Below are 14,992 nucleotides of genomic sequence, written 5' to 3'. Positions count from 1 at the left end.
CACTGTGGACCCCATATGGACCTCGCCCCCCGAAAGTTACGAGCCACTGATTCCTGATTTTGTGGCAGAATCAGGAATCAAGTTTGACACCGCCGGCCTCACAGAAACAGACTTTTTTAAAGTCTTTTTCTCTGAGGATTTTATTAACCTCATGGTGGAGCAAACTAATTTGTATGCTCGTCAATTTTTGGAGCAAAACCCCGGTACATCATTTTCCAACTGGTCTCCTGTAGACGCAGTTGAAATGATGCAGTTTTGGGGCCTGGTCCTCCACATGGGGATCGTCAAGAAGCCAGAAATTCGGCAATATTGGAGTAGATATTTTATATAACACTCCAGTGTTCCGAATGGTCATGGTTCGGAAGCGTTTTGAGGCCATCCATAAGTTCCTGCATTATTCCGATAATGCACAGTGTCCCGCACGAGATGACCCCAACTTTGACCGTCTGTTCAAAGTTCGGCCGGTCATCGAACACTTCAACAAAAAGTTTTCTGAAGTGTACGTGCCCAAAAGGGACATCTGCGTGGATGAGTCCTTGGTCCATTTTAAGGGGCGGCTCGGATTCCGTCAATATGTGTGTGAGTGCCTCAGGGTACATCCACAGGTTTAGAGAGTGTATGAAGGGAAGGACAGCAGGATTGAACCCCCCCGAGTGTCCTCCTGTCCTGGGAGTGAGTGGGAAGATCGTGTGGGATTTGGTGCACCCACTGCTGGATAAAGATTATCACTTCTATACTGATAACTTTTATACCAGCATCCCACTCTACAAATCCCTCTGTGCGCGAGGTACCGCAGCCTGCGGTACTGTCCGCAAAAAATCAGAGAGGCCTCCCAAAGACGCTACTTGGGCAGATGCTCAGAAATGGTAAGAGCAAGGCCCAATGTAGCGACCACCTGCTGGTGGTCAAGTACAAGTGAGATGCCCTTCTCTTGACCACCATACACGGTGATGGCAGAGCCCTCAGCACTGTACGGGGTACCTCTACACAGGTCAGCAAACCGGACTGTGCACTGGGCTACAACAAAAGCATGGGGGGGGGGGGGTTGATCTCTGATCAACTCCTCCAACCGTACAGTGCTTTGAGAAAGGCCAAGGTGTGGTACAAAAAGCTGGCCGTGCACATTGTACAAATGGCAATGCTCAACTCTTTCCTGCTGTTACGATGTGCACGCCACACCGATACGTCGTACCTTCAGTTCCAGGAGGTAGTGGTTAAGGCCCTGATATTTGGCACTCCGGAAGGAGAGGGCCCCAGTACTTCCGGAACTGAAGGTGCTCGTATCGTACCAGGCCAGCATTTTCCGGGGGTGGTCCCGCCAACCGGAAGAAAAGGTAAGCCGCAAAAAAGGTGCCGAGTGTGTTACAAAAGGGGAATACGCAAGGACACCATTTATCAATGTGACACCTGCCCCGAAAAACCCGGCCTGTGTATGAAGGACTGCTTCAAATTGTACCACACCTCCATGCACTACTAATTTACTTTACAGGAAACCGTACATTAGTTTCAAAAAGGGGGCACATCTAGATAAGTTCCTTGGGGGGGTGGGGGTCTAGGTTCCAAAATGATGTCACTTGTGGGTTTTTTTTACGGTTTAGGCACATCAGGGGCTCTGCAAACGGAACATGATGCCCGCAGAACATTCCATCAAAGTCTGCATTCCAAAACGTCACTACTTCCCTTTCGAACCCCAACGTGTGCCCAAACAGTAGTTCCTCCCCACATATGGGGTTATCAGCGTACTCAGGACAAATTGGACAACAACTTTTGGGGTCCAATTTCTCCTGGTACCCTTGGGAAAATTAAAAATTGGGGACTAAAATATCATTTGTGGGAAAAAATAGGATTTTTTATTTTCACGCCTGGGCATTATAAACTTTAGTGAAGCACGTGGGGGTTCAAAATTCTCACCACACACCTAGATAAGTAACTTAGAGGGTCTAGTTTCCAAAATGGGGTCACTTGTGGGGGGTTTCCACTGTTTAGGCACATCAGGAGCTCGCCAAATGCGACATGGCGTCCGATCTCAATTCCAGCCAAATTTAGCTTGAAAAAGTCAAACGGCGCTCCTTTCCTTCTGAGCCCTGCCATGCGCCCAAAAAGTGGTTCCCCCTCACATGTGGGGTATCAGCGTACTCATGATAAATTGGACAACAACTTTTGAGGTCCATTTTCTCTTTTTACCCTTGGGAAATTAAAAAGATTATTGCTGAAAAATCATTTTTGTGACTAAAAAGTAAAATGTTAATTTTTTCCGTCCATGTTGCTTCTGCTGCTGTGAATCACCTGAAGGGTTAATAAACTTCTTGAATGTGGTTTTGAGCACCTTGAGGGGTGCAGTTTTTAGAATGGTGTCACTTTTGGGTATTTTCTGCCATATAGACCCCTCAAAATGACTTCAAATGTGAGGTGGTCCCTAAAAAAAATGGTTTTGTAAAAATGAGAAATTGCTGGTCAAATTTTAACCCTTATAACTTCCTTGAAAAAAAAAGTTTGTTTCCAAAATTGTGCTGATGTAAAGTAGACATGTGGGAAACCGGTTTTTACGTACCGGTAATAGGATTTTACAGAGTCCACGACAGCACCCACAATGAGAGAGGGGATCCGCCCACCTTCCGGACAGGAACCTACAGGTTAAAAAGGGGCGGTCCCCCTCGCCCTCCAGTTTGTGTTCCAGAGTACAAGGGATACCACCAATGAATCAGTACATGACAATATCATATTAAACAATACTAAATACCACCACCTCTATAGAGTGAACTCTACGGCACACCTTCCAACAGAGTGCAGGAATAAGTAACTAAATACGGGGGGGAATGTATGGGTGCTGTCGTGGACTCTAAAATCCTATTACCGGTACGTAAAAACCGGTTTTCCTATCGCCACGACAGCACCCACAACGAGAGACTTTCAAAGACTATTTAACTGGGAGGGACCACAGCACTAAGTACTGAACGGCCAAACTGTAAGCTGGAATTAGCAGATAGATCAAGGCGATAGTGCTTATAAAAGGTGGAAGGTGATGACCAAGTTGCCGCCTTACATATCATTTCAATGGGGACATCTGCCTTCTCCGCCCAGGATGATGCCATGGCCCGAGTGGAGTGCGCCCTGATGCCTTCTGGTGGTGTTACTCCCTTGGCAGAATAGGCAAGACATATCGCTTCTCTAATCCATCTAGCGATAGAGTTCTTCGTGACACCAGAACCCTTTTTCCGATTCTGGAAAGAAACAAACAGAGCCCTACTCTGTCTCCAGCTTTGTGTCCTATCCAGGTATTCTAATATCGCCCTCTTTACATCTAGAGTATGATATTTTTTCTCCTCTTCTGAACCTGGATCTTCATAGAAGGATGGTAAATAAATCTCCTGACTTCTATGAAATTTAGATGCTACTTTTGGTAAATATGCAGGATCAGGCTTTAAGACAATCTTATCCTGGAGAATTATTAGATAGGGAGGATCTACTGATAATGCATGTATATCACTGACCCTCCTGGCAGATGTTAATGCTAAGAGTAGAGCTGTTTTTAAGGTTACATTTTTATTGAAATAGAGTCTAATGGCTCGAACGGAGGTTCAGTCAACGCCTCAAGTACCAAATTTAAATCCCAAGGGGGTATTCTTACAATATGGATTGGGTTAGAACGCTGACATGCCTTAATAAATCTAGCAACCCATCTATTACCAGCTATATCACTGTTATATAGAGCTCCCAAGGCTGAAACATGAACTCTTAGAGTGTTGACCGCTAAGCCCAATTCCCAGCCTTTCTGAAGGAATTCTAAAATAGCTGAAATCGGAGCCTTATCTCCTAATGGTTGCTGATGAAACAAAAGGAATTTTTTCCAAATTTTCGAGTAGATCTTTGTAGTGACCTCCTTCCTACTTTTCAATAAAGTAGCTATTAAAGCGTTAGAGAACCCCCTCTCCCTCAGAAGCTCCCTCTCAAATTCCAGGCCGTTAAGTGAAGAGTCTCCAAATTTGGATGATGAAATGGACCCTGAGAGAGGAGTTCCGGAACCACTGGCAACACCCAGGGATCGGTCACAGACCTTGTCATGAGGAGAGAGAACCAAGGCCTCCTGGGCCAGAAGGGGGCGATTAAGATCACTCTGGCTCTTTCCTCCCGGATCTTCCTGAGAACTATCGGAATCAGACACATTGGGGGAAAGGCATATGCCAGCTGGAAGTCCCAACGGACACGAAGGGAATCCACTATAAATGGTTGGTCTGTTATCTGTAAGGATGTGAACTTCCTGACCTTCCTGTTCCTCCTCGTAGCAAACAGATCTATTGTCGGCAACCCCCACAGATTGACTATCTGATCGAATATCTGTTGGTTTAGGGACCACTCTCCCTGACGAAGGGAATGGCGACTGAGGTAGTCCGCCTCTATATTGAGTTCCCCTCTTATATGTACTGCCGACAGGGATTGTAAGTGTTTCTCGGCCAGGGACAATATCTGTGCTGTAGTGGTCATCAGGGATCGAGACCTTGTCCCCCCCTGATGATTGATGTAGGCTACCACAGTCATATTGTCTGTTTGTATCTGTACATGCGTATTCCTCAGGGATGGTAGTAAGGAAAGAAGAGCCTGATAGACTGCAGTAAGCTCTCTTAGATTCGAGGAATTCTGGGACTCCTGACTCGACCATCGCCCTTGGGTTAGAATGTCTCCCATATGGGCTCCCCAACCGAACGGGCTGGCATCTGTTGTAACTATATTGTTCGGAGTGATGGTCCAGAGAACTCCTTTTGACAAATGTGCTGGATTGAGCCACCATCTCAGATCGTGAAGAGTGGCGGGTGATAATTTGAACTTTCTGCTCAGAGCACCGTGAAGATCTTTTTCTGCTCGAAGAACTTCGTACTGAAGTATTCGGGTATGAGCCTGAGCCCATCTTACCGCCGATATACACGCAGTCAAAGATCCTAGTAGAGACATTGCGTCTCTTAAACTTAAGTTTGGAGCTTTTCTTACGGCCGTGATCCTTTGAACGATCTTCCGCTTCTTCTCTTCTGGTAGGAAGGATGACTGATCTTCTGAGTCTAGAAGAACTCCTAGGAACATTTGACGTCTTGTGGGTTCCAGTTTTGACTTTTCCCAGTTGATTATCCATCCGAGATCCTGTAGGGATGATATTATGGCATTTACCCTAGACGTACACTGGTCAATTGAATTTCCTACTATCAAAAAATCGTCTAGATAGGGCACCACAAGGGTTTCTCTTTCCCTAATATGGGCCATTACTTCAGAAACAACCTTAGTAAAAACTCTAGGTGCCATGGACAGGCCAAAGGGCATTGCCAAAAATTGAAAATGTTTAATCTGATGGTTTACCCATACTGCCATCCTGAGGAATTGCTGGTGATTTCTGTGAACTGGAAGATGGTAGTACGCATCTTTTAGATCCAAGACCGACATGTAGCACCTAGGAAACAAAAGCTTAGTTGTTGACTTAATGGATTCCATCTTAAAAGCGTGGTACTGAAGATATCTATTCAATTTACGTAAATTTATGATAGTCCTAAAGGACCCATCAGGTTTAGAGATTAAGAATAGCGGAGAATAAAAGCCCGTCTTCTCCTGATGTTTTGGTACTTCTTCAATAACTCGCTTTGTAAGCAATTGTTGAATCTCTAATTCTAAGGCCTGTTGTTGGGCCGGAGTGTCCAGTGATGTTATCACAAAATGATCTGGGGGAGTTCTCAAAAATTCTAATTTTAATCCGGACTCAACCACCCCCATTATCCAGGCACTAGAAGTAATCTTTTTCCATCTGAGAAGAACTTTAGTCTTCCGCCTACTGGTAGATCTGTTCTATCTGTAGTTACGTCTACGTCTTGAGAAAGATGAAGGGTTCTTATAGTATCCACCTTTCTTCTTATGATCTGATGTTTCCGAATCGCGATTATACCCCTGCTGGTCTGGCTGGAATCTCCTGAAGGGCATGCGTCTTCGGAAGGCGTTCCTAAAAGTGGGATTAAACGTTTTAGGAAATCCCTTCTTCCTATCTTCTGCCTTTGCAAGGATGTCATCCAGCACCGGGCCGAATAGGTACTCACCCCTACATGGAATGGAGCAAAGTTTGGCCTTAGCCTGGGCATCCCCCTTCCATGTCTTTAGCCATAGAGCCCGTCTGGCTGCATTCGAAAGACCTGCCGATCTTGCAGCCAATTTCAGAGAATCAATTGAGGCGTCTGCTAGATAAGCTGCTCCTTCTCTGACCTGAGACAGGGAATTCAGCAACTTATCCCTGGGTACCTTCGCTTTAAGCTGCTCCTCCAGCTGAGTCACCCAGACCATGATTGATCTGGCCGTACAGGTGCCTGCAATAGCCGGCTTAAAGGCTCCAGATGATGACTCCTAGTTTAAGGAGCATGTCAGCCTTTCTATCTGAAGGATCCTTGAGGAGCCCTACATCTTCTAACGGAAGTGAGGCTGTTTTTGAAGTAGAGGCTACTGCCGCATCTATTTTAGGAACCTTCATCCACTGTGACAAAGTGTCATCTTCAAAGGGGTACCTTCTTTTTGCAGCTGAAGGTAAAAACCCTTTATCCAGCTTGTCCCACTCCCGTTTGACCAGATATTTAACAGAATCCACCACTGGGAAAGCTTTCCGACTTCTCTGGCTCAGCCCTGCGAACATGATCTCCTGGGTTGTTTTTGGTTCTTTACTCTCTGCAACCCCCATAGTTGCACGGACTGCCTTAATTAAGGTTTCCATACCCTCCATGGAAAAGCAAGGTCTTCCCTCCTCATCTGAAGAGGATGCCGAAGAACTTTCCGAACACTCGCCTTCTTGTACTGAAGGGCTGGAATCGGACACCAACTCCACACTGCTTTTTTCATGCCGTCTGGTTTTAAGGGATGATTATATTTCTTCCCTAATTACTTCCCTCAGATCCGATACCCGGAGAGGGGCCTCTTCTTCTAACATACGACATATGCATAATTGGCATAACTTTTTAACATAGGTGTCAGGTAGAGGCTCTGTGCATACAGCACACTGCTTATGCTTGGATTTGGAGACCTTTTTCCCCTATAATAAAGCATAGTGTAGAAAATGGCTGTATCAGGCAATGGTTTACATATTACACTCACCACTGCTGAAAAAATGTAGAGTACCGGTTTTTGAGGGGGTGAGGCGCGACGTGACGCTGGTTTGCCAGGATCCTGCTGCCCACGTTCGCCGCTATGAGACCTGTGCTCTCCTGCCTGTCGGTGTTCAGCGTCTCCTGCTGAAGACATATTGCCGCACACACATCTCACCTGAGCGCTGCTCCTTTTCAAAAGTCCCGCGCTCCTCCTCCCGGTCTCCACCGGAAGTCGATCGATCACTTCCGGGTCATAAGCGCCGACCTGCTCCCGCAGAGTCGCGCGCGTGTGGACGACCCAGGGCGGCGTGCCTTCCCCTGGGAACGCCACTTCGGCATTCAGCCGCTCCTTGCCAGACGAGGGGGGAAGCTGGACACAGGACTTCCCCCGACGCTGCTTCCGGGCCCCCGACTCTGCCGTTCTCACCTGGACACCGCACAGAGGCTTGGCGGACCCGGGTAGGTGAAACGACCTGTAGGCTCCCGCCGTCCGGACAGGAACCCAAACTGGAGGGCGAGGGGGACCGCCCCTTTTTAACCTGTAGGTTCCTGTCCGGAAGGTGGGCGGATCCCCTCTCTCGTTGTGGGTGCTGTCGTGGCGATAGGAAAATGTTATTTATTAACTATATTGTGTCGCATAACTCTGGTTTAACAGAATAAAAATTCAAAGTTTTTTTTTCACAAATAAACTCAAGTTATATCGAAGAAATTTTAGCACTATCATGAAGTACAATATGTTACAAGAAAACAATCTCAGAATCGCTAAGATCCGTTGAAGTGTTTCGGAGTTATAACCTCATAAAAGAGACAGTGGTCAGAAATGTAAAAATTGGCCTGGTCATTAACGTGCAAACCACTCTTGGGGGTAAAGGGGTTAAATAAATATATATATATATATATATGTATATGTATATATATATGTATATATGTATGTATGTATGTATGTATGTATGTATGTATGTATGTATGTATGTATGTATGTATGTATATATATATATATATATATATATATATATATATTATATACACACACACATACATACATTATACATATATATACCAGCTGAAGAGCCCGGCGTTGCCTGGGCATAGTAAATATCTGTGGTTAGTTATAGCACCTCACTTCTCTTATTTTCCCATCACACCTCTCATTCCCCCCTAACACTTGTCATTTCGACCTCACATCTGTCATTTTCAGATCACTCCACTATTTTCCACTCACACCTTTTCATTTTCACCTCAGTATATATACGTTTGTCATCTCCCTTATATATAGTATACACCTGTATGTCATCTCCTATATATAGTATATACCTGTATGTAATCTCCCCTGTATATAGTATATACCTGCTGTGTGTCATCTCCCCTGTATATAGTATATACCTGTATGTCATCTCCTTCTATATATAGTATATATCTGTGTGTAATCTCCTCCTGTATATAGTATATACCTGTATGTCATCTCCTCCTGTATATAGTATATACCTGTAGGTCATCTGCTCCTGTATATAGTATATACCTGTATGTCATCTCCTCCTGTATATAGTATGTACCTGTATGTCATCTCCTCCTCTATATAGTATATACTTGTGTGTCATCTCCCCTGTATATAGTATATACCTGTGTGTCATCTCCTCCTGTATTAGACCTCGTTCACATGTTATTTGCTCAGTATTTTTACCTCAGTATTTGTAAGCTAAATTGGCAGCCTGATAAATCCCCAGCCAACAGGAAGCCCTCCCCCTGGCAGTATAGATTAGCTCACACATACACATAATAGACAGGTCATGTGACTGACAGCTGCCGTATTTCCTATATGGTACATTTGTTGCTCTTGTAGTTTGTCTGCTTATTAATCATATTTTTATTTTTGAAGGATAATACCAGACTTGTGTGTGTTTTAGGGCGAGTTTCGTTTGTCAAGTTGTGTGTGTTGAGTTGCGTGTGGCGACATGCATGTAGCGACTTTTGTGAGATGAGTTTTGTGTGGCAACATGCGTGTAGCAACTTTTTGTGTGTCGAGTTGAATGTGACAGGTTAGTGTAGCAAGTTGTGTGCAGCAAGTTTTGCGCATGGCGAGTTTTGCGTGTGGCGAGTTTTATGTGTGGTGCCTTTTGAGTATGTGCAAGTTTTGTGTGAGGCAACTTTTGCATGTGTTGCAACTTTTGTGCATGTGGCAATTTTTCCGCGTGTGCAAGTTTTGCGTGTGGCGAGTTTTCCATGAGGTGAGTTTTGCACTTGTGGCGAGTTTTGCAAGAGCCTAGTTTTTGCATGTGGCGAGTTCTGCGCGTGGCGAGTTTTGAGCGGCGACTTTTGTGTTTTGACTTTTATGTGGCGAGGTTGGTGTATTTGTGGTGAAATGTGTGCTGAGGGTAATATGTGTTCAAGCATGTGGTAGTGTGTGGCGCATTTTGTGTGTGTGTTCATATCCCCGTGTGTGGCGAGTATCCCATGTCGGGGCCCCACCGTAGCAACTGTACGGTATATACTCTTTGGCGCCATCGCTCTCATTCTTTAAGTCCCCCTTGTTCACATCTGGCAGCTGTCAATTTGCCTCCTACACTTTTCCTTTCATTTTTTCCCATTATGTAGATAGGGGCAAAATTGTTTGGTGAATTGGAAAGTGCGGGGTTAAAATTGAACCTCACAACATAGCCTATGACGCTCTCGGGGTCCAGACGTGTGACTGTGCAAAATTTTGTATTTTGTGGCTGTAGCTGCGACGGTGCAGATGCCAATCCCGGACATACACACACACATTCAGCTTTATATATTAGAATATATATATATTTTTATGTATGTATGTATGTATGTATGTATGTATGTATGTATGTATGTATGTATGTATGTATGTATATACACACACACACACATACATGCATACATACATACACACAGTTAGGTCCATATATATTTGGACAGAGACAACATTTTTCTAATTTTGGTTATAAACATTACCACAATGAATTTTAAACAAAACCATTTCGGTGCAGTTGAAGTTCAGACTTTCAGCTTTCATTTGAGGGTATCTGTTATGATAAGGTAATTGAGTACCACAATGGACATAGAAGTCAGAGCACTTACAGTGACCTGACAATAACCCAAAAACATAGCACGAGCTCTGAGACGTGGGAACTCTGCTGACCGCAATCCCTAATCCTCTCCAACCACACTAGAGGCAGCCGTGGATTGCGCCTAACGCTCCCTATGGAACTCGGCACAGCCTGAGAAACTAGCTAGCTTGAAGATAGAAAATAAGCCTACCTTGCCTCAGAGAAATACCCCAAAGGAAAAGGCAGCCCCCACATATAATGACTGTGAGTTAAGATGAAAAGACAAACGTAGAGATGAAATAGATTTAGCAAAGTGAGGCCCGACTTTCTGAACAGAGCGAGGATAGGAAAGGTAACTTTGCGGTCAACACAAAACCCTACAAAAAACCACGCAAAGGGGGCAAAAAGACCCTCCGTACCGAACTAACGGTACGGAGGTACACCCTCTGCGTCCCAGAGCTTCCAGCAAGCAAGAAAAAAAACAAATAAGCAAGCTGGACAGAAAAAACAGCAAAAATAGCAAAAGCAGAACTTAGCTATGCAGAGCAGCAGGCCACAGGAACGATCCAGGAGGAAACAGGTCCAATACTAGAACATTGACTGGAGGCCAGGATAAAAGCACTAGGTGGAGTTAAATAGAGCAGCACCTAACGACTTTACCACATCACCTGAGGAAGGAAACTCAGAAGCTGCAGTACCACTCTCCTCCACCAACGGAAGCTCACAGAGAGAATCAGCCGAAGTACCACTTGTGACAACAGGAGGGAGCTCTGCCACAGAATTCACAACAGGTATCCACATTAAAATTGGATGAAGGGTTTAGGAGTTTCAGCTCCTTAACATGTGCCACCCTGTTTTTAAAGGGACCAAAAGTAATTGGACAGATTCAATAATTTTAAATAAAATGTTCATTTCTAGTACTTGGCTGAAAACCCTTTGTTGGCAATGACTGCCTGAAGTCTTGAACTCATGGACATCACCAGACGATGTGTTTCCTCCTTTTTGATGCTCTGCCAGGCCTTCACTGCGGTGGTTTTCAGTTGCTGTTTGTTTGTGGGCCTTTCTGTCTGAAGTTTAGTTTTTAACAAGTGAAATGCATGCTCAATTGGGTTGAGATCAGGTGACTGACTTGGCCATTTAAGAATTTTCCACTTCTTTGCTTTAATAATCTCCTGGGTTGCCTTGGCTTTATGTTTTGGGTCATTGTCCATCTGTAGTATGAAACGATGACCAATCAGCTTTGCTGAACTTGGCTGGATCTGAGCACACAGTATGGCTCTGAATACCTCAGAATGCATTCAGCTGCTTCTGTCCTGTGTCACATCATCAATAAACACTAGTGACCCAGTGCCACTGGCAGCCATGCATGCCCAAGCCATCACACTGCCTCCGCCGAGTTTTACAGATGATGTGGTATGCTTTGATCATGAGCTGTACCACGCCTTCACCATACTTTTCTCTTTCCATTATTCTGGTAGAGGTTGATCTTGGTTTCATCTGTCCAAAGAATGTTCTTCCAGAACTGTGCTGGCTTTTTAAGATGTTTTTTTTTTTTAGCAAAGTCCAGTCTAGCCTTCTTATTCTTGATGCTTATGAGTGGCTTGCACCATGCAGTGAACCCTCTGTATTTACTTTCATGCAGTCTTCTCTTTATGGTAGATTTGGATATTGATACGCCGACCTCCTGGAGAGTGTTGTTCACTTGGCTGTTGTGAAGGGGTTTCTCTTCACCATGGAGATTATTCTGCGATCATCCACCACTGTTGTCTTCGGTGGGCGCCCAGGTCTTTTTGCATTGATGAGTTCACCAGTGTTTTCTTTCTTTCGCAGGATGTAACAAATTGTAGATTTTGCCACTCCTAAAATTGTAGCAATTTCTCGTATGGGTTTTTTCTGTTTTCGCAGCTTATGGATGGCTTGTTTCACCTGCATGGAGAGTTCCTTTGACCACATGTTTACTTCACAGCAAAACCTTCCAAATGCAAGCACCACACCTCAAATCAACTCCAGGCCTTTTATCTGCTTAATTGAGTATGACATAATGAAGGGATTGCCCACACCTGTCCATGAAATAGCTTTGGAGTCAATTGTCCAATAACTTTTGGTCCCTTTAAAAAACAGGGTGGCACATGTTAAGGAGCTGAAACTCCTAAACCCTTCATCCAATTTTAATGTGGATACCCTCAAATGAAAGCTGAAAGTCTGAACTTCAACTGCATCTGAATTGTTTTGTTTGAAATTCATTGTGGTAATGTCAATAACCAAAATAAGAAAAATGTTGTCTCTGTCCAAATATATATGGACCTAAGAGTGAGTGTGTGTGTGTGTGTGTGTTCCCTTGTTGATTTTGTAAATTTGGCCACTGACAAAGTCATGAACATAGTTTTAGGGGTAGGTTAATTTTAACATTGAGAGATAGAATATCAAAAATAAAAATCATATTGTATAAATGTATTTGCATTTGAGTATTTGGTCCCCTACCAATCATTAAGGGTATGTGCACACGTAGATGGAATCTCTGCTGATTTTTCCACACCCGTTTTGAGAAATCCGCAGGTAAAAAGCACTGTGTTTTACCTGTGGATTTAATGCAATTTTTGTGTTGATTTCACCTGCGGTTCTACACCTGCGGATTCCTATTGAGCAGCAGGTGTAAACCGCTGCGGAATCTGCACAAAGAATTGACATGCTGCGGAACAAACAACGCTACGTTTCCGCGTGGTTTTTTCCGCAGCATGTGTACTGCAGATTGTTTTCCATAGGTTTACATGGTACTGTACAATGCATGGAAAACAGCTGAAGAGTCCGCAGCAAAATCCGCAACGTGTGCACATACCCTCAGGGTATGTGCACACGTATCTGTGAGGGCTGCAGATTTTACCGCAGAGGATTTGATAAATCTGCAGTTCAAAACCGCTGCGGTTTCTACTGCGGATTCCGCTGTGGCTTTACACCTGCAGTTTTCTATTGGAGCAGGTGTAAACCCGCAGCGGAATCCGCACAAAGAATTGACATGCTGTGGAATGTAAACCGCTGCGTTTCTTTCCACAGCATGTGCACTGCGGATTTTGTTTCCCATAGGTTTACATTATACTGTAAACGCATGGGAAAACGCTGCGGACCCGCAGGTGTGGTTCCAAAGCAAAATCCGCAACGTGTGCACATACCCTCAGGGTATGTGCACACGTTGCGGATTCTCTGCGGATCCACAGCGTTTTTTGCAGTGCAGAAACGCTGCAGATCCGCAATTGATTTACAGTACAATGTAAATCAATGAGGAAAAAAAACAGCTGTGCACAGTAGCATGTCACTTCTTTTTTGTGAATCTGCAGCGTTTTTGTACCCATTCCATTATAGAAAACCGCAGGGGTAAAAACCGCAGCAAATCTGCAAGAAAACCGCAGCAAAAACGCACAAAAAACGCTGCGGAACCGCACAAAAAACGCGACAAATCCGCAGGTGCGTTTTCTGCCAGGAGAGGCAGAATCCGCACCAGAAATTCCTAAGCCTAATCCGCAACGTGTGCACATAGCCTTAAGAGGTTAAATTACTTTGGGCCACCGACCTCACACTACTAATACACATGAGGGAACCTCGCTGCATTGTATGTTATTATTATTTGTGGTTGATAAACCTATAAAAAAAAATTAAAAGAAAAAAAATTGAAGAAGAAACCAACGTCAGCTTCATAGCGATCAGTCAGTTGGGACACGGGGTTACACGACATTAAAGGGTTACAGCCAAACATCCCTTGTCCGCTATTGGTCGGTACGTCAGGTGTCCTGGAGCGGAGGGGTTGCTGTGAATAGAGCGAGCCCCTCCCCGACCCCCGGTGCACAGACACAGCCGCCTTCACTACACTACAACACCCCGCACTCAGCCACCGGTGCTGCACGTTATATCGTCCGACCCCGGTCACTGGGCGACTGCTCCACTCACCGCTGTCCCCAGCACTACACACAGTATGGCGCTCGGTCTGTTACCTTCCAGAAGTTTCCCACAACTCTGTCTGAAACCATTCAGCCAATAGCAGCACGTGACGTCAGAGAAGTAGGCGGGCTAAGAAGAAACAACCAATAGAAACTCTCAGGAAGCCGGTTCTGGGCAAATCACGGGAAAGAATGAAAGCGAGGCGTGACCCGCCTAATGGAGGGAGCTGAGTAAATAAAGGCCACGTGTGAGGAAGGAGCCCGAACTCACACAGTGTTACCTTCTTATAAGGAAGCGGAGGCGTATGTCAGGGCATGTTGGGAGTTGTAGTCCCACAGCTGGTGTGCTGAAGGTCGCTGACCCCTGCCATGTAGTGTACCACATCCCCTATATGAGCATTGCTTTCTTGTTATAGCTGTTCTGTATTTTCCAACCAACCTGAATGGGGAATATAGACACATAATTCCTGGCAACTTCCATTTGTTCTAGAGAAGACTTTTGGTGTTTTCCCTCCAGTTTATTCCATCTCCACCAGAAAGGTGCAGGATGGAGGCCCCAGCTCATCTGATTCATGCCGCGTTGTGCGGTTCCTTACTCCAGAAATCTTACTATCGTCCCTGACCGGAGTAGGATTTGTGGTGCGGTGCATGGAGGCGCACGCGGCACATTAGACTGGTGAAATTCATTAAAAGGTGTGCGCCTCCTAGAGAATCGGCGGCGTCTGACTCCAACGCATCCCCTGATCAAGGTCGGCGGTGTTCACACCAGCGTTGATGAATCGCGGCTTATGTCCTAACTGGGACTGCATGACTCTGGCCTAAGGGGCAGTACAGCCTCCAAGCACTGCTATACATACACCAGAGGGATACATCAAGGGCGGAGGGCATAGTTATGGGCGGAGGAGCGGGC

General features: G+C 45.1%; 1 protein-coding gene across 4 annotated transcripts in view; it reads right to left on the bottom strand.

Annotated features, from left to right (window-relative positions):
* RBM23 (RNA binding motif protein 23) overlaps positions 1-14,187 on the bottom strand; it is a 78,958-nt gene extending 64,771 nt beyond the window's left edge. For 2 of the 4 annotated variants that reach the window (XM_069761780.1, XM_069761782.1), the window contains exon 1: positions 14,093-14,170. The gene's annotated coding sequence lies outside the window, so the exon portion shown is untranslated. Of the gene's footprint in view, positions 1-14,092 lie in introns of all 4 variants that reach the window. The other 2 variants (XM_069761783.1, XM_069761781.1) reach the window with 2 other exon arrangements.
* Positions 14,188-14,992: the final 805 nt, after the last annotated feature.

The sequence above is a fragment of the Ranitomeya imitator genome, chromosome 1 (assembly GCF_032444005.1).
Source record: "Ranitomeya imitator isolate aRanImi1 chromosome 1, aRanImi1.pri, whole genome shotgun sequence".
Lineage (NCBI taxonomy): Eukaryota > Metazoa > Chordata > Amphibia > Anura > Dendrobatidae > Ranitomeya > Ranitomeya imitator.
This window is presented reverse-complemented; position numbering and strand designations above follow the sequence as displayed.